Source organism: Schistocerca nitens, chromosome 9 (assembly GCF_023898315.1).
Source record: "Schistocerca nitens isolate TAMUIC-IGC-003100 chromosome 9, iqSchNite1.1, whole genome shotgun sequence".
NCBI lineage: Eukaryota > Metazoa > Arthropoda > Insecta > Orthoptera > Acrididae > Schistocerca > Schistocerca nitens.
In genome coordinates, this window is record NC_064622.1 from 215,325,923 (window position 1) to 215,346,590 (window position 20,668).

The 20,668-nt window shown below is 44.8% G+C and overlaps 1 protein-coding gene across 1 annotated transcript in view; it reads left to right on the top strand.

Annotated features, from left to right (window-relative positions):
• LOC126204133 (RIMS-binding protein 2-like) overlaps nucleotides 1–20,668 on the top strand; it is a 1,140,279-nt gene that overhangs the window by 206,991 nt on the left and 912,620 nt on the right. The window contains exon 2 of the mRNA XM_049938546.1: nucleotides 13,705–13,835. The gene's annotated coding sequence lies outside the window, so the exon portion shown is untranslated. The remainder of the gene's footprint in view (nucleotides 1–13,704; nucleotides 13,836–20,668) is intronic.

Consider the following 20,668-nt stretch of genomic DNA (forward strand, 5'->3'; position numbering starts at 1 on the left):
TATAACAGGCTGTAGGAGGATACAAGATGACGTAGACAAAATTTCTAGCTGGTATGATGAATGGCTGCTGGTTCTAAACGTAGAAAAATGTAAGTTATTGTGCGTGTGCTGGAAAACCAAACCCGTAATGTTGGTAATACACCAGTATTAGTGTCCTGGTTGACACTGTCACGTCGTTTATATATCTTGGAGTCATGTTACAAAGTGATATGAAACGGAACGAGCATGTGAGGATTGTGGTAGGAAAGGCGAATGGTCGACTTAAGATTATTGTAAAAAGTTTAAAAAAGGGTGGTTTATCAGCAAAGGAGACCGCATATGGAACGCTGGTGTTTGGCATCCGCACCAATTCGGATTAAATCAGACACAGAAGCAATCCAAAGGGGGACTGCTAGATTTGTTACCAGTACGTTCTAGCAACACTCAAGTGTTAGAGAGATGCTACGGGAACTTAAATGGGAATCCCCGGATGGAAGACAACATTCTTTTCGAGGAACACTATTGAGAAAATTTAGAGAACCAGCATTTGAAGTTGACTGCAGAACGATCCTACTGCTCGAACATACATTTCGCGTAAGGACCGCGAAGATAAGAAATATTAGCGCTCATACGGAGACAGACCCATAGTCATTTCTTCCTCGCTTTATCTGTGAGCGGAACGGAAAGGAATCGACTAGTAGTTTTGCAGGGTTCCTTTCTCCACGTACCGTACGGTAACTTGCGGAGTATGTATGCAGATGTAGATTCGGGGACGACCGTTAGAAAAGATGGGAGCTGATAACCAATTGAGGCAACTTGGCACACTTTCGTGATCTTGAGATTTATGTCTTCGCTATCTGCTGTAGTTTAATCTGTGATCTGAGCAGCTCACTCCTCTTATGTAACTCGTACGCAACGTGTGTCGCTGATTTAATTCGAATTTGTACTTTGTTTCGATAATCTCATATCTGTGAGCCGCACAGATAAGGTATACTGTTGCTTCACTCTCCTGGCAGTCTTTCTTCCATTTGCTAACTCCCATAGTGTTAATGTCTCTCAATCATTAAGTAGAACCAACAGATGAAAATTTATAAGGATTCATGTAAGAATCCATAAGATAGCAAAAATGATTGCTAACGTGACTGAACTGTTCATTTGTAATAAAATAAGAGTATCTTTAAAGGTCATATGACAACTTTATCACACTTTCTCGCCTGCCAAAGGAAGTGCCGCTAAGAGTCAGAATATTTCTGTGGTGCTAACATAATGGATGGCCCGCACATAATGCCTTGTATGCTCATCATGTTCTGAAACGAAGGTATTCTGACACATGGATTCATCGTGGAGCAAAAGTGGATTCGCTTGTTTTGTCTCCTCACTTACATCCTCTGGTTGTTTTTTCTTTGGGGAATCATAAAAGACGTCGTATGTCACAATATTCCAATAATTCTAGAGTACATGCGGAAATTTATCATGCTTGCTTGTAATTCATCTCAGCATTCAACAGTGAAAAATGTGCTGAACTCTTTTGCCATGTGAAGCACTTTTGAATACTACGACTTTTGTGTCCACAGTTGATTACAGTGCATCAAAATGGTATCAATCATCCCTGTTTCTGTTCACTATTAAGTCGAATCTTGTGTTTACATGAGTGTGATGCACTTTTGAATAGGTCTTGAAGAGAGGATGAATATTACCAAATAAAAAAAGATATACTGCAGTCCACATCTTTGCAATGAACAAAGATATAAGAAAGGCAATCATGCTGGTTAATATCGCAATGTTACTCAAACAACATTTGCTTGATACATTTGTAACATTGTTATATCAGAAGGCTCTCCTGACTGTCTGTTCAGTACAAATTTTTCAGTTAGTTTTAAAATAGGTAGAGCTAGAGCTTTGAAATTTTAAACATACCTCAGAACTGGATAACACTGCAATATTAGTTTGTTCTTTTGTCTGTCTGATCCCCCTAGCTCCCAAAGCAGAGGGTATGAGTGTGAAGAGATTGTTAACGCCTGAGCCGGCCGGGGTGGCCGAGCGGTTCTAGGCGCTACAGTCTGGAAGCGCGCGACCGCTACGGTCGCAGGTTCGAACCTGCCACGGGCATGGATGTTTGTGATGTCCTTGGGTTAGTTAGGTTTAAGTAGTTCTAAGTTCTAGGGGACTGATGACGTCAGAAGTTAAGTCCCATAGTGCTCAGAGCCATTTGAACCATTTTTTGTTAACGCCTGACAAATTGGCTACTCTGCAGGAGTGGCATGTTGTGTGGGTAGTATCGGAATGCATTCCAAACGGTTTGCGTAGAACTCAATGATGGCCAATAGCTGCGCGATTGATACGGTTGCAGGTTCGAATCCTGCCTCGGCATGGATGCGTGTGATGTCCTTAGGTTAGTTAGGTTTAAGTAGTTCCAAGTTCTAGGGGACAGATGACCTCAGATGTTAAGTCCCATAGTGCTCAGAGCCATTTGAACCGTTTTTACTCATCTGAATTTTGTTATTCTGACGCGCTGTGTTCGTTATCCTTTTTCTACCTGTTGTTGCCCTCCTGTTCACATTTGGCTAACTGCTGTCATGATCACTAGCCGGTCGGGCCAGTTATTGCTCGTTCTTCGAGTTGTTCCTGATACTTGTTAGATCACAATACCATACAACAATAAAAAAGTGAAAATCAGAAAATCATTATTTAAATAAAAATAAATGTTTACTCTAACACATTTTTAAATTGTATGAAAAGTACAAAAAATGTCTCCTAGACCCACACTGATCCCAAACACCATACAGATAGTTCTAGTAATTTGTGATTGTGAATTTTTAATGGCTATGAAAATAATTATAAAATTTATAAAGAAAAACATGGGGTGCATACAATAGATAATAAATAAAAGATGAACTATTCAGGCATCAAGTGTGTACCGGATGCATCTTACGTTTTTCGCTACAAATCTTACAAGTATTTTCATGTTGTTGCTGTTGTTGTGGTCTTCAGTCCTGAGACTGGTTTGATGCAGCTCTCCATGCTACTCTAACCTGTGCAAGCTTCTTCATCTCCCAGTACCTACTGCAGCCTACATCCTTTTGAATCTGCTTAGTGTATTCATCTCTTGGTCTCCATCTACGATTTTTACCTTCCACGCTGCCCTCCAGTACTAAATTGGTGATCCCTCGATGTCTCAGAACATGTCCTACCAACCGGTCCCTTCTTCTAGTCAAGTTGTGCCACAAACTCCTCTTCTCCCCAGTTCCATTCAATACCTCCTCATTAGTTATGTGATCAACCCATCTAATCTTCAGCATTCTTCTGTAGCATCACATTTCGAAAGCTTTTATTCTCTTCTTGTCTAAGCTATTATCGTCCACGTTTCACTTCCATACATGGCTACACTCCATACAAATACTTCGAGAAACGACTTCCTGACACTTAAATCAATACTCGATGTTAACAAATTTCTCTCCTTAAGAAACGCTTTCCTTGCCATTGCCAGTCTACATTTTATATCCTCTCTAATTCGACCATCATCAGTTATTTTGCTCCCCAAATAGCAAAACTCCTTTACTACTTTAAGTGTCTCATTTCCTAATCTTACTCCCTCAGCATCACCCGACTTAATTCGACTACATTCCATTATCCTCGTTTTGCTTTTGTTGATGTTCATCTTATATCCTCCTTTCAAGTCACTGTCCATTCCGTTCAACTGCTCTTCCAAGTCCTTTGCTGTCTCTGACAGAATTACAATGTCATCGGCGAACCTCATCGTTTTTATTTCTTCTCCATGGACTTTAATACCCACTCCGAATTTTTCTTTTGTTTCCTTTACTGCTTGCTTCCCTTTCATGCCCCTCGACTCTTATAACTGCCGTCTGGTTTCTGTACAAATTGTAAATAGCTTTTCGCTCCCTGTATTTTACCCCTGCCACCTTTAGAATTTGAAAGAGAGTATTCCAGTCAGCATTGTCAAAAGCTTTCTCTAAGTCTACAAATGCTAGAAATGTAGGTTTGCCTTTCCTTAATCTATTTTCTAAGATAAGTCGTAGGGTAAGTATTACCTCACGTGTTCCAACATTTCAACGGAATCCAAACTGATCTTCCCCGAGGTCGGCTTCTATCAGTTTTTCCATTCGTCTGTAAAGAATTCGCGTTAGTATTTTGCAGCTGTGACTTATTAAACTGATAGTTCGGTAATTTTCACATCTGTCAACACCTGCTTTCTTTGGGATTGGAATTATTATATTCTTCTTGAAGTCTGAGGGTATTTCGCCTGTCTCATACATCTTGCTCACCAGTAGTTCTAATGGAATGTTGTCTACTCCGGGGGCCTTGTTTCGACTGAGGTCTCCCGCAATATCATATCTCCCATTTCATCTTCATCTACATCCTCTTCCATTTCCATAATATTGTCCTCAAGTACATCGCCCTTGTAAAGGCCCTCTATATACTCCTTCCACCTTTCTGCTTTCCCTTCTTTGCTTAGAACTGGGTTTCCATCAAAGCTCTTGATATTCATGCAAGTGGTTCTCCTTTCTCCAAAGGTCTCTTTAATTTTCCTGTAGGCAGTATCTATCTTACCCCTAGTGAGATAAAACTCTACATCCTTACATTTGTCCTCTAGCCAACCCTGCTTAGCCATTTTGCACTTCATGTCGATATCATTTTTGAGACGTTTGTATTCCTTTTTGCCTGCTTCATTTACTGCATTTTTATATTTTCTCCTTTCATCAATTAAATTCAATATTTCTTCTGTTACCCAAGGGTTTCTACTAGCCCTCGTCTTTTTACCTAATTGATCCTCTGCTGCCTTCACTATTTCATCCCTCAAAGATACCCATTCTTCTACTGTATTTCTTTCCCCCATTCCTGTCAATTGTTCCCTTATGCTCTCCCTGAAACTCTGTACAATCTCTGGTTCTTTCTGTTTATCCAGGTCCCATCTCCTTAAATTCCCACCTTTTTGCAGTTTCTTCAGTTTTAATCTACAGTTCATAACCAATAGATTGTGGTCAGAGTCCACATCTGCCCCTGGAAATGTCTTACAGTTTAAAACCTGGTTCCTAAATCTCTGTCTTACCATTATACAGGGTGTCCCAGCTATCTTGTCCACCCAAAATATCTCTGGAACAATAATAGCTATTGGAAAACGACTTTCACCGGTATCAGTTTAATGCTGGGGCCCATGAATGTACATATTTGGAAACATTCTAAAACGAAAGCATATGTGTTTTTTAACACTAACTTATGTTTTTTTAAATGGACCTCCTATATTTTTTTCAGCAATCCACAGCATTACAAAGCACATACACCATGGCGTTAATTGCATCGCAATATTCCCATTACATCCCGAGATATTAAGACGCGAATTTGACGCTTGAAACACCCAACAAGCGCTGCTAGCGCACGTCCTGAGGCTCAGGCGTGAACCCCATGCTGCCCGTAATCGCGATGTGATTGACATGCGTAATCACACTTCCATACTTATCAAGAGGTCCGAAACGAATAATACGGTCTGCTGCCATCCTGAATTAACGTCGTACATTCCAGCAGGTATTTATCCCATAGGCTAGGGGTGATGCGGTTCTGTAACATACACTCCTGGAAATTGAAATAAGAACACCGTGAATTCATTGTCCCAGGAAGGGGAAACTTTATTGACACATTCCTGGGGTCAGATACATCACATGATCACACTGACAGAACCACAGGCACATAGACACAGGCAACAGAGCATGCACAATGTCGGCACTAGTACAGTGTATATCCACCTTTCGCAGCAATGCAGGCTGCTATTCTCCCATGGAGACGATCGTAGAGATGCTGGATGTAGTCCTGTGGAACGGCTTGCCATGCCATTTCCACCTGGCGCCTCAGTTGGACCAGCGTTCGTGCTGGACGTGCAGACCGCGTGAGACGACGCTTCATCCAGTCCCAAACATGCTCAATGGGGGACAGATCCGGAGATCTTGCTGGCCAGGGTAGTTGACTTACACCTTCTAGAGCACGTTGGGTGGCACGGGATACATGCGGACGTGCATTGTCCTGTTGGAACAGCAAGTTCCCTTGCCGGTCTAGGAATGGTAGAACGATGGGTTCGATGACGGTTTGGATGTACTGTGCACTATTCAGTGTCCCCTCGACGATCACCAGTGGTGTACGGCCAGTGTAGGAGATCGCTCCCCACACCATGATGCCGGGTGTTGGCCCTGTGTGCCTCGGTCGTATGCAGTCCTGATTGTGGCGCTCACCTGCACGGCGCCAAACACGCATACGACCATCATTGGCACCAAGGCAGAAGCGACTCTCATCGCTGAAGACGACACGTCTCCATTCGTCCCTCCATTCACGCCTGTCGCGACACCACTGGAGGCGGGCTGCACGATGTTGGGGCGTGAGCGGAAGACGGCCTAACGGTGTGCGGGACCGTAGCCCAGCTTCATGGAGACGGTTGCGAATGGTCCTCGCCGATACCCCAGGAGCAATAGTGTCCCTAATTTGCTGGGAAGTGGCGGTGCGGTCCCCTACGGCACTGCGTAGGATCCTACGGTCTTGGCGTGCATCTGTGCGTTGCTGCGGTCCGGTCCCAGGTCGACGGGCACGTGCACCTTCCGCCGACCACTGGCGACAACATCGATGTACTGTGGAGACCTCACGCCCCACGTGTTGAGCAATTCGGCAGTACGTCCACCCGGCCTCCCGCATGCCCACTATACGCCCTCGCTCAAAGTCCATCAACTGCACATACGGTTCACGTCCACGCTGTCGCGGCATGCTACCAGTGTTAAAGACTGCGATGGAGCTCCGTATGCCACGGCAAACTGGCTGACACTGACGGCGGCGGTGCACAAATGCTGCGCAGCTAGCGCCATTCGACGGCCAACACCGCGGTTCCTGGTGTGTCCGCTGTGCCGTGCGTGTGATCATTGCTTGTACAGCCCTCTCGCAGTGTCCGGAGCAAGTATGGTGGGTCTGACATACCGGTGTCAATGTGTTCTTTTTTCCATTTCCAGGAGTGTATCTGTGTACCGCAACATTAGTCACAAAGTTAACTTCGCTTATCGTTAATCCGTTACTAAAAAGGTAATGCCGTTCAACGTTAAAACTTTACTTTACTGTAGATCTAGCGCAAGTGACAGTCAATCATTCACTCGTAATAGTAAAATTCATGTTGATGGTTTTAGTGAAACGAGCAAGTGGACTAAAAGTTTTACCGTTGTTTAGGTAAAAATGTTTTGATTTGGGAAGTTCAGGTAGGACATAGAAGATGAATGTAAACATGTTTAACCAATTAGTTTTATTATCACATAATTATCAATGTTATGTTTATCTAATGCGTTAAATGACAAATTGTTGCACACGAATGTTTCTTAACATCACTGGGTAAAATGGCCCTTTGTAGAAACTTCTACTGTGATACCAACACTACATACTAAACATAGCGTTCACATCTCATGCTCAAAGTGATGCCCATTGGCTTGCATACATAGAGTCACTCTGCGGATGAAGGATGCCCTACTTCGTGCTACTGTTTCCTCTTTGATGGCTGTACAAGCATCAATAATGCGTTGCTTCATGTCCTCTGGTGTAGTTGGTTCATATTTGTAAACAGCATCCTTCACTGCTCCCCAAAGAAAATAATCCAGCGGTGTAAGGTCCGGAGATCGGGCAGGCCACCTAACTGGGCCACCTCGTCTAATCCACCTACCAGGGAACTTACGGTTCCGAAGTCGTCGTGCTCGTAAGGCGTTATGCTGATACCACATGACCATTCTCCGGTTCAGAGGTACGGTGTCCAAGAGAACAGGAAGATTGTGTCATATAAATCTGGAGTATTGTCTGCCATTCTGGATGCCATTTATAAAGAAAGGTCCGATAATGGTATCTCCAATAATCCCACACCAAACATTAACTTTCCACGGACGTTGATGCTCTACCTGACGGAGCCATTTTGGATTGTCTGCGGACCAATAATGCATATTCCTCATATTGACAATTCCTTTGTTGGAGAATGATGCCTCGTCGGTAAAGAGAACATCTGCAAAAAAATTTGGATTAGTCAGAAGTTTTTGCTGAACCCACCGACAAAATGTTACCCTATTGCGGAAGTCATTTCCTGGTGTAAATGAACATGGTAAGAATGACATTTATGACGTTTAAGAATACGCTGTGCACTTGATTTCGACACACCAACTTCACGTTCAATTTGACGTGTGCTGATTTGAGGATTCACAGCTATGGTAGCGAGCACAGCAACTTCAGCACGTTCATCTTTGCGTGTTCTAGGACGATGTCGAAGTCATGGATTTAAGCTTCCTGTTTCACGTAGACGAGATGTACGTAAGACGACCAAACATCCGGCACGAAGGCGATGGCTTGTCAGGGAATCGTCTTCTGTACAGTCGTTCTGCCTGAACAGCATTTCGTCCACCTACAACAGGGTACAGTACAGGTATGTAGAGTAGGGTAGAAAACAGACATATTAACTTAATAATCAAAATGTTCGCTAACAGTACTATCAACAAACAAGCAATCTCATAACGTATTTCCCGTCAACGTACGTTCTCCATAGATCAGCAGAATTTCTACCATATCTTCACGTGTGTACATTATACTGTACAGTATAAGTTCCACAACACAACGTTTATTCACAATGTGTACTACCTCCGTGCCGTCACTAGATTACTCTGATACACGATTACACTGGCAAGCGGTGTACTGCACGCCAAAGCAACAACAAATGGGATGCTCGGAGGGTGGTGGAGTACAGGAGTTTGCATGGGTCGCAAATCATAAACAAGGCGAAGTGGTAACTGTGGCAGTAGTGGGAACTACGTTGGACACTTGACTAGCTAGAGCCAGGCCCTGCGCGACAGGCACAATGGGTCATATAACGCATCAGATAAACCTTATTTTGGGTGTGCAGGATAAATAAGACAAACTGACGGGTGTACACCGATCGGTACTGGTTCATATTGTGTACGTAGATGCGTAAAACATGCAAGAGGGAAACCATTATGTCCTTATGAGAGTTGATGGCAGCAGACCATATTATTCGTTTCAGACCTCTTGATAAGTATGGAGGTGTGATTACACATGTCAATCACATCGCGATTACGGGCAGCATGGGGTTCACGCGTGAGCCTCAGGACGTGCGCTAGCAGCGCTTGTCGGGTGTTTCAAGCGTCAACTTCGCGTCACAATATCTCGGGATGTAATGGGAATATTGCGATGCAATCAACAGCATTGCGTATGTGCTTTGTCATGCTATGGATTGCTGAAGAAAAAATATAGGAGGTCCATTTAAAAAAACATAAGTTAGTGTTAAAAAACACATATGCTTTCGTTTTAGAATGTTTCCAAATATGTACATTCATGGCCCCATCCCTACATAGATACCGGTGAAAGTCGTTTTCCAATAGCTGTTATTGTTCCAGAGATATTTTGGGTGGACAAGATAGCTGGGACACCCTGTATAATCTATCTGATACCTTTTAGTATCTCCAGGGTTCTTCCATGTATACAACCTACTTTCATGATTCTTAAACCAAGTATTAGCTATGATTAAGTTATGCTCTGCGCAAAATTCTACCAGGCGACTTCCTCTTTCATTTCTTAGCCCCAATCCATATTCACCTACTATGTTTCCTTCTCTCCCTTTTCCTACTGACGAATTCCAGTCACCCATGACTATTAAATTTTCGTCTCCCTTCACTATCTGAATAATTTCTTTTATCTCATCATACATTTCATCAATTTCTTCGTCATCTGCAGAGCTAGTTGGCATATAAACTTGTACTACTGTAGTAGGCGTGGGCTTCGTGTCTATCTTGGCCACAATAATGCGTTCACTATGCTGTTTGTAGTAGCTTACCCGTACACCTATTTTTTTTTATTCATTATTAAACCTACTCCTGCATTACCCCTATTTGATTTTTTATTTATAACCCTGTATTCACCTGACCAGAAGTCTTGTTCCTCCTGCCACCAAACTTCACTAATTCCCACTATATCTAACTTTAACCTATCTATTTCCCTTTTTAAATTTTCTAACCTACCTGCCCGATTAAGGGATCTGACATTCCACGCTCCGATCCGTAGAACGCCAGTTTTCTTTCTCCAGATAACAACGTCCTCTTGAGTAGTCCCCTCCCGGAGATCCGAATGGGGGACTATTTTATCTCTGGAATATTTTATCCAAGAGGACGCCATCATCATTAACCATACAGTAAAGCTGCATGCCCTCGGGAAAAATTACGGCTGTAGTTTCCCCTTGCTTTCAGCCGTTCGCAGTACCAGAACAGCAAGGCTATTTTGGTTAGTGTTACAATGCCAGATCAGTCAATCATCCAGACCGTTGCCCCTGCAACTACTAAAAAGGTTGCTGCCTCTCTTCAGGAACCACACGTTTGTCTGGCCTCTCAACAGATACCCCTCCGTTGTGGTTGCACCTACGGTACAGCTATCTGTATCGTTGAGTCACGCAAGCCTCCCCACCAGCGGCAAGGTCCATGGTTCATGGGGGGGAGGAGTATTTTCATAGTAATTAAAAATTCAAGTCACGATTTTCAGAAGAATCTGTATGGGACTAAGAAAAATGTTATAGTTTACAGTCTGATTAAAGAATTATTTTCATTTGAATAATTAACACCCTAAGACAAAAAACTGAGCACCACGAACAAATTATCAGAATTGGGGGGGGGGGGGGGGAATATGTAGATGTGATGTACGTGTACCGAGAAGCAAATGATTACAATTTCAGAAAAATTGGATTCTTTGTTCAACAGAAAGAGCTTCACAAACTGAGGTAGTCGATAACGCGTTGATCCACCTCTGGCTCTTACGCAAGCAGTTATTCGACTTGATATTGATTGACAGAGTCGCTGGACGTCTTCCTGAGGAACAATGTGGCAGATTCTCTCCAATTGGACTGCTAGATCGATAAAATCCCGGCACGGTTGGAAACCCCTGTTCGTAGTGCTCCAAACGTTCTCAACTGCGAGAGATTCGGCGACCTTGCTGGCCAAGATAAGGTTTGTCAAGCACGAAGACAAGCAGTAGACACTCTCGCTGTGTGCGGGCGGGTATAATGTTGCTGAAACGTAGCCCAATTGGCTTGTCATGAAGGGCAACAAGACAGGTTATAGAATGTCGTCGAGGAACTGCTGTGCTGTAAGGGTTCCACGTATGACAACCAAAGGAGTCCTGTTGTGAAATGAAATGACACCGCAAACCATCACTAATAGTCGTCAGGCTACATGGTGAGCGACAACAGCGCTGGTATGCCATTACTGTCTGTGGCGTCTCCAGATGTCTTCGCTGGTGATAGCAGCTCACTTCGAAGCGTCAGTAGTCACTGAAGACAATTCTACTTCAGTCAATGTGATTCCAGACCTAAGACGTGTCCGGAGATGCTCCGGACAGTTGTAGGATACCAACCTGTCTCCCGCCGTACGGCTCGACAACCAGGAGCGGTAGCCTGGGTACTCTCCTTTTCGTAGCTACTTGTAGGCCTTCATGGGAAGCTATCCTGGGCCTACATTTCAGCAAGATAATGCCCACCCCCACACGGAGAGAGTTTCTACTGCTTGTCTTTGTGCTCATCAAACAGTACCCTGGCCAGAAAGGTCACCGGATTTCTCCCCAGATGAGAACATCTGGAGCATTATGGGCAGGGCTCTCCAACCATATCGGGGTTTTGACAATCTAACGCACCAACTGGGCATAATTTAGCAAGATTTCCCTTGGGAGGATATACCGGGTGATCAAAAAGTCAGTATAAATTTGAAAACTTAATAAACAACGGAATAATGTAGATAGAGAGGTAAAAATTGACACACACGCTTGGAATGACATGGGGTTTTATTAGAACAAAAAAAAAAAGAAAAACAAAGTTCACAAAATGTCCGACAGATGGCGCTGGACAGCAAAACTGCGCATGACAATCGTATATAAAAGGAGCTGTAATGAAAGAGAGAATCATATGCGCTTGCAGTCGCAGCATGTTGACGTTACCTGAAAAGGCACTTTTAGTGAAGCTGTATTATCAGAATGGGGAATGTGCTAGTTCAGCGTTACGATCCTATCGCCATAGGAAGGCGACTCGAACGGGTAAAGGTCCGTTGACAAATGCAGCTGTGGCGAGAATGATTTCGAAGTTCGAAGCCACGGGTTGTTTAGACGATAGACCCCGTAGTGGCCGACCGAGTGCAAGGCGTAAAGCTGCTGAGACAGTGCAGAAAGAAATGGAGACTGTAGCGGGTTCTTCTATGCACGAGGAAGTCAGCGCTCGTGCAGTCGCACGTCGCACGGGCGTTCCATGCACTACTGTTTGGTTGGCACTGAGGCGTACCCTCCGGGTGGGCGTTTCAAAAGATGGCGGAAGATGGCGATTGGTTGAGTGACGTGTTGTGGACCGACGAAGCTTATTTCAAGCTCCGAGGGTCTATCAACGCTCACAACTGCAAAATTTGGGCTACCGGAAATCCTAGAACTGTCGTGGAACCACCATTGCACGACGAGAAAGTCACGGTATGGGTTGGATTTACCACATCTACCGTTATCGGGCCTTTTTTCTTCGAGGAAATGCGTGATTCTGGTTTTGTAACTGCTACCGTGACAGATGAGAGGTACGACGATACGTTACAGAATCGCATCATCCCCAGCCTGGCTGATAAACACCTGCTGGAACGTACGATGTTTATGCAGGATGGCGCTCCATCCCATATTGCTACACGCGTGAAAGAGCTCTTGCGCGAGTCGTTTGGTGATGATCGTGTGCTCAGCCGCCACTTTTGTCATGCTTGGCCTCCCAGGTCCCCAAACCTCAGTCGGTGCGATTATTGGCTTTGGGGTTACCTGAAGTCGCAATTGTATCGTGATAGACCGACATCTCTAGGGATGCTGCAAGACAACATCCGACGCCAATGCCTCGCCATAACTCCGAACATGCTTTACATTGCTGTTCACAACGTTATTCCTCGACTACAGCTATTGTTGAGGAATGATGGTGGACATATTGAGCATTTCCTGTAAAGAACATCATCTTTGCTTTGTCTTACTTTGTTATGCTAATTATTGCTAGTCTGATCAGATGAAGCGCCATCTGTCGGACATTTTTTGAACTTTTGTATTTTTTTGGTTCTAATAAAACCCCATGTCATTCCAAGCATGTGTGTCAATTTGTACCTCTCTATCTACATTATTCCGTGATTTATTCAGTTTTCAAATTTATACTGACTTTTTGATCACCCGGCACAACAACTCTATTAATCAGTGCCGAGCCGAATAACTGCTTGCGTAAGGGTCAGAGGTGGACCAACGCGTTATTGACTTTCTCAGTCTGTGAAGGTCTTCGCCTTGAATAACTCGTCCAACTTTTCTGACAATGTGAGCATTTGTTTGTACATCACATTTACCGATTTCCGTCCCATTCTTTTTCTTCTTCTTTTTATCTTAGTCCATATTTCTTTAGCTGCTGGACAATTGTTTATTTGGGTTTAGGAAAACACGTGTTTACTAATGTTCTGTATATAGAGCCTTGTTCGTTTGCTTAATATATTCTTTTTGTACTTATTTATATCCCTCTTTGTAAAGACTTTTTATTTTTCGTTCCATAGATCTTTACATAACTACATAAGTCGTTATGTGCGGCAGTCCATGAAGTTTTTTATGCGATTACCCAGTAGTAATACAGGTTGCGACGGTGTGTCAACACGGGGCGTGCCTTGCTTGCAGGAGCTGCGGCCCGTCCGGCTGTGGCCTCTGCTGGCGCCACTGTGAGTCCCTCGAGCAGCCGCCCGCACCCGCCCCCGCCACCGCCTCACTGCGACACGTCGCGGCGCAGCGCCGACCTCCACGCCGAACTGGTGAGTGCTTACTTACACTGTTCCTCGCCCTTCTAGTGGACCTCTGCCTACAACACACTGCGGAGGTACGCTCCGTCCAAAAAGTCCCGACACTGATATTATTCCTGGCATACAAGCTACGTCAGTGCAGTTACGACGGTGGCGGCTTCAACTAACACCTGTGGACAACAGATGTTCATTCGACCAGTCTGTCGTGAACAGAGAGTCTCGGGCAGTGAACGTGCGGCTGAAGTGCGTCAGCGCTGTTGTGTCACAAATCGCCGTTGAGCAACTGACGGAACATGTCTAACCTACGTGTTCAAGACATTTTCCAGAACGTTTTCAAGAAGAGAAAAATATGTTGGAAGTTTATCCCGCACACTTTGACTCCCGAACAGGAACAACGATGCATGGACGCCTGCCGTGACTTTATTTAAATGAAAAACGGGCACAATTTTTTTCTGGAAAAAATTAACACCGGTGACGAGAATTGGTGTTATCAAACCGAGCGTATCACCAAACGACAAAGTACAGAATGGGCCTTTAGGGTTTCGTCAAGACCAAGTATGTTGCGAATGTGGTGTGCAAGTTGAACAACGTCCCAAAGAAGAATTTTCCTGACAGTTTCACATGGCTGAATGAACGTTCTGTGCGATGTGTTGAATCACGGGTGTGAGGAGGGGATCTCAATTTAAATTTAAAGTGTACTGGAAGCATGATGACTCAAACCTGCGTCCGACCTTCCTGATTTAGGCTTTCCGTGATTTTCCTAAATCGCATCAGGCAAATTACGGAATGGTTCCTTTGAAAGGGCACGGCCAACTTCCTTCCCCATCCTTCCCTAATCCAATGTGACCGATGATCCTGCTGTTTGGTCCCTATACCCAAACCAACCAACTGTGAGAACTACCATATTAACTTTTCTCAGGCTTTTTTGTCCACTCTCCAAACTTTAATGTCCCAGAATAAAGAACACTGCCGACATGCCTCAGTTAATGGTTAGAAAAAAATTAATTTTCACGTCTGGCTGCTTCCATTGAACATCTTGAGACGGCAATAATTCTCATATGTACAGACATGGCCAGCGCACTCCACAAAGTCCTAGAGACTTGCGGTCTCATGTTCGATTAATATATCACGCTCTCTCGCTCTCTCACACACACACACACACTTTGTGTGTGTGGTTTTTTTTGTGTGTGTGTGTTCCCCAGTCTTTTGACTTGTTTGACGTGGCCCATTGTGGCTTCCCCTGCTGCGCCTAACTCTTTGTCTCAGAGTAGCAATTATGCTTAACGAACTCGATTATTTGTTGAATGTATTCCATTCGCATTCTTCTCCCACAGTGTTTGCTCTCTACAGCTCCGTCTGCTACCACGCAAATAATTCCCTAAGTATAATACATGTCTCACCATCTGTACCTTCGTCTTGCTAGCGTTTTCCATATATTTATTACTCTATATTTACACTATACTCCTCAAGTCACCTAACGGTGTGTATTTCTGGTACCGCTAACTGATCCCTCCTATCCTGATCCACGCGTGAATGGTGCATGGAAAGAAAGTTTGTCGTTCAGCTTCTGTATTAGCTCTAATTTCTCGGATTTTCTCGCCGCAGTCTTTTCGCGAGATGTATGTGGTTGAAAGTAATATGTTGTTCGACTCTTCCCGGAAAGTGCTCACTCAAAATTTCAACAGTAACTATCTTTGTGATGCGCAGCGCCTCCCTTATAAATCTTCCACTGGAGTTAGTTGAGCATATCTGTAAATCTCTCGCGCCAACTAAACGACGTCTTCATGGATAAGTTACACTTTCTTAAGATTCTTCCTGCGAATCGCAGTTTAGCATATACTTTTCCTATAATTTGTTTTATGTGGTCGTTCCACTTAAGGGCGCTCTGGATAGTTACTCCTGGATATTTTATCGTAGATACTGTTTCCAGCAGTTTGTCATCAATAGTGTGGTTGTACAGCTGTGGATATCTTTTCTTATGTATGCGCAATATGTTACATTTATTTACATTCCAGGGTCAATTGCCAGAGCCTGAATCATTCATCAATTATCTGGAGGTCATTCTACAAATCGTTATTATCTCGTGGTGTTGCTACTTTGCTGTAGACAACCGTATCATCTGTGAACAGTCTTAAAGAGTTTCCGACACCTTCTACTAGATCTTTTTTTATTTTGTCATCAGTCTTCTGACTGGTTTGATGCGACCCGTTACGAATTCCTATCCTGTGCTAAACTCTTCATCTCAGAGTAGCACTTGCAACCTACATCCTCATCCCCATAATGCTCCAAACGTTGTCAGTTTTGGAGAGATACGGTGACCTTGCTGGATTTCGCAAGCGCGAAGACAAGCAGTAGACACTCTCGCTGTGTGCGGGTGCGTATTATCCTGCTGAAATGTAAGCCCAGCATGGCTTGCCATGAAGGGCATCAAAATGGAGTATACAGTATCGTCGACGTACCGCTGTGCTATAAGGGTGCCACGGACGACAACGAAAGGGGTTCTGCTACGAAACGAAATGGCACCCCGGACCATCGCTCCGGTTTCTTGGGCCACGTAGCGGGCGGCGCTCAGGTTCGTATCCCACTGCTGCCCTGGGCGTCTCCAGATACGTCTTCGCTGCTCATTGAGGCTCATTTCGAAGCAGGACTCATCACTGAACACAACTGTACTTCATTCAATGAGATTCCAGGCAGAATGTGTCCAACTGCAAACGGTCTTGTTGGTGTACAGTGGTCAATGGTAGTCAGCGCAAATGGTCCTTATGGTCACTGAGGCACCAATTGCATGTCAGATCGATCATAATGATGGGTCGAGAGTCTAACGACTGCTCTGTGTTCACGTCCTGTCGGCTCTCTAGATCGAACACTTCCTTCTTGACGCTCTGTTCGGCTATGGTTCACCCATTTCTGCCAACATCGTCGAATAATGGCATAGCATCTATTCAAATGTCGAATGATCTCAGAAATGCTGACACCTGTGTATATCGTTCATGCGCCTGTATGGGAGGCCCAGTTACTGTCCAATAGAGTACGCGGAATGAAATTCACAAAGACTTTATGCCCTGCTATCCACATGTTCTGTATTTACTGTCCTTGTCTGCTGCTCGGTGAAATTGCGCTGCAAAATCACACAGTCATCCATCGACCTCTACAATTCTGCATTTTCCTTTGATGCCTGAATGAATATCAATTTGCGACCAATTTCCATAACTTCTTCATGGTGCGTCGTCTTCTTGTCTTACACTTCATGTTACAGCTTCCAGCTTATCGCTCTCTTAGGAGCTGTGAATGCCAGATTGGGCAGAACCATTTAAGCAGTCGTTCCTAACGCTATATGCGTATGGAAAGGAATGGAAAGAGCTCATTCATGTCTTTGGTAGATGGTGTAGAACTACTACCAGGCGGTCATGGCACCCTCCACGGATGGCGTAAGGCATGGGGGTGAAGTTGTGTTTATGTACCAGGCGGTTGCGGGAAATAAACGCCGTAAGTTGGGTATGCTTGGAGAAAGGAAGGAAGGAAGAATAGGCTTTAAGTCCCTTGACATCGAGGTCATTATAGACGGAGCGAAAGCTCGGAAAATTTCAAGGATGGGGGAAGGAAATTAGGCGTTGCCTTTCAAAGGAACCATCTCCGCATTTTCCTTAAATGAAGCAAATCTGGATAGCCCGACGCGGATTTGAACCATCGTCCTTGCGAATGCGATTCCAATGTGCTAATAATCGCGTCTCCTCGCCCGGTACGTGTGGAGACGCGACAGACTGACATAAAGGAATTATTATGTTTGGACGTGCCTATGACCACACTGTAAGTGAAGTTGCTCGATTTGTCGGTGTTTCAATGCGGACTGTTCAATGTGTCTACAGGGAAAGCCCTGTAACACAATGTAACAACAGTGGTCGTAAACACATCCTAACTGACGGGGAATGGTTTCAATGCTGACAGGAGCCGCCGATTAATACAAGTCTATGTCAGTCAGTTTCCGATCGAAAAGTGCGAACGCAATTGACATTTGGAGTCGGATACTTCACAATAGACCACATTTAATAGAAGCATATGAAACTGATCGTCTTCATTGGTCCAAATGACGCTCATTACACAGACGGCCCAATGAAGTGCTTAACCCGCAGGTTGGAAGTGGTTCTGTGAAGTTTCTCGTAGCGTAACTTGGGCCTATACGTTCAGGCAATCGCAGACATGAACAGAATGTTTATTTCAACATACTCAGTTAACACTTAGTGTTGCCCATTTTTTCGGCATCTTCATGACGAATATGCTGTATACAGTCCTACCTTCCTAGACAACAACAGTCTGTTCACTGACTGCACGCGTACATTCTTGGCGTGATGACTACTCAGGCATCTTATCTCAACCCTATTGACCCGCTATATCACCAGTTGTTAATGTCATAGGAAACGTTTGGGACTACTTTCGAAACTATACAATAAACATCCCTGCTGTCTGGTATCTCTTTCCTATGTAATCACCTATAAATGGCATCAACTGAATATGCGTTATCTGAAGAAACTTACATACTCCCACCTTCGCGGAGCTGAGACATTATCGAGGCTAGAGACCGTTTTAGAGGTATTTACCAAGGTGTCTTCTATAGAGAACTACCTTTTTTTGCCGTGTGCGTAGGTAGTGCATAGTGGGAAGTAATCTCCCCTATGCGTTTCACAGTGTTTTGCAGAGAATGAATGCACAGGCTGATATGGTGATCTTTTGTTACTTAATATGTACCCACTTCAGTGTGCTAGTTGATTTTTCTCTTCGTCTAACAGTCTTCCTGCAAACAAGTTACATAATTTACTACCTGATGTTTTCTGCGTGGTCGTAAATCCACCACTAAATGGGCTACGCCTGTAAGGATAGACTAACCGTTTTGCGTCCACGTGTCCTCACTTCAATACCTGACATGCTGCCCATGGGAAAATAAACCGAACGGCTAAAACATCATGACCACTGCTCACCGCTACGTCGGTGCCTCACGGTGATGTCGCGGGCACGTGACGTGGTAAGGAAAGAATGTAAGCGGAGCAGAGACGGATGTGGAGAACAAGCTAGCGAAGATATGGGCTGCAAGTGAGGAAATCCATTAAGATTAGCGACTCTTATAAAGGGACAAATAATTATCACGGAGAGCCTGTGAACGAGTATCTCGGAAACGGTGAAGCTGGTCGAATGTTCACGTGCTACTGTTGTGAGCATCTACGGAAGGTGGCAGAAGAACAATGAGATGATGATGCTTGGTTTGTGGGACCCTCAACTGCGCGGTTATCAGCACCCGTACAAATTCCCAACCTTTGCTCAATCCAAACTCACCACTTTCATGAATTATGAGGAACACAAACACCCAGCAATCTCGAGGCAGGTGAAAATCCCTGACACCGCCGGGATTCGAACCCAGGCCCCGTGCTCGGGAAGCGAGAACGCGACCGCAAGACCACGAGCTGCGGACAGATCAATGAAACTACCACTAGGTGCTAAGTGGTTAGAAGTACAGGACTCTTCACAGAACGTGAGGTTCGGAGGCTTCTGTGCTCTGTAAAGTAGGTCTGTGGTGAAACTTCCTGGCAGATTAAAACTGTGTGCTGGACCGAGACTCGAACTCGGGACCTTTGCCTTTCGCGGGCAAGTGCTCTACCGACTGAGCTACCCAAGCACGACTCACGCTCCGTCCTCACAGCTTTAATTCCGCCAGTACCTCGTCTCCTACCTACCAAACTTCACAGAAGCTCTCCTGCGAACCGTGCAGAACTAGCACTCCTGGAAGAAAGGGTATTGCGGAGGCATGGCTGTGATGTTTGGAAGGTAGGATACGAGGTACTGGCGGAATTAAAGCTGTGAGGACGGAGCGTGAGTCGTGCTTGGGTAGCTCAGACGGTGGAGCACTTGCCCGCGAAAGGCAAAGGTCCCGAGTTCGAGTCTCGGTCCGGCACGCAGTTTTAATCTGCCAAGAAGTTTCATATCAGCGCACACTCCGCTGTAGAGTGGAAAATTCATTCTAGGTCTGTGGTATCTCTGCCGAAAGAGTACAGTGCTGATGCACGCACAATGTTTCGGAGCACACTGTTCGTGGTACATGTTGAGCATGGGAGTCCGCAACAGACGACCCCTACTTCTTCCCATATTGACCCAACAACATTGAAAATAACGAATGCAGTTGGCAGGGGACAATCGGATGCGACCGTGTATCATTGAAAACCTGTCGGCTCTTCGGATGGATCACGTTCTTGCTACTCCAGGTCGATGGTCGTCTCCACAAACGACGTTATCGAGGCGATCGGCGGCTTCAAACATGCACCGCGTCGCGAGCGCAGGCTGATGGGAGCAGCATTGTTCTGTGAAAAACATTCTCCTGCGCTTGCATGGGACCTGTGGCGTTAATCGAAGACATCATTTCAGCTTGGAGCATCTGCATCCCTTGTCTTCCCTGACGGCAATGTCACCTTTCAGCAGTGTAATTGTCCGACCTCGAAGCCAGAATCGTACTACAGTGGTTTGAAGGGCATGATAGTGAAATCACGTTGATGTCTTGGCCACCAACGCCTGATGTGAATCCGTCGGCATCCTTCTGTGTCGCTATCTGGAGCTATCACCACGTACCAAAATCAGCGGGAAATACATGACTCGTGTGTAGACATCTGACGCCACGTACCTCCACAAACCTATCAACAAATTGTAGAATCGATGTTACGTAGAATCGGTGCTGTATTGCGTTACAAAGATAGATCAAAAATCTATTAACCAGGTGATCATAATGTTTTGGCCAGTCAGGGTATGCATTACTGGCTCGCTCTTACCACATATACTTGAAAAAGGTACTAAACAACCTAAAAACA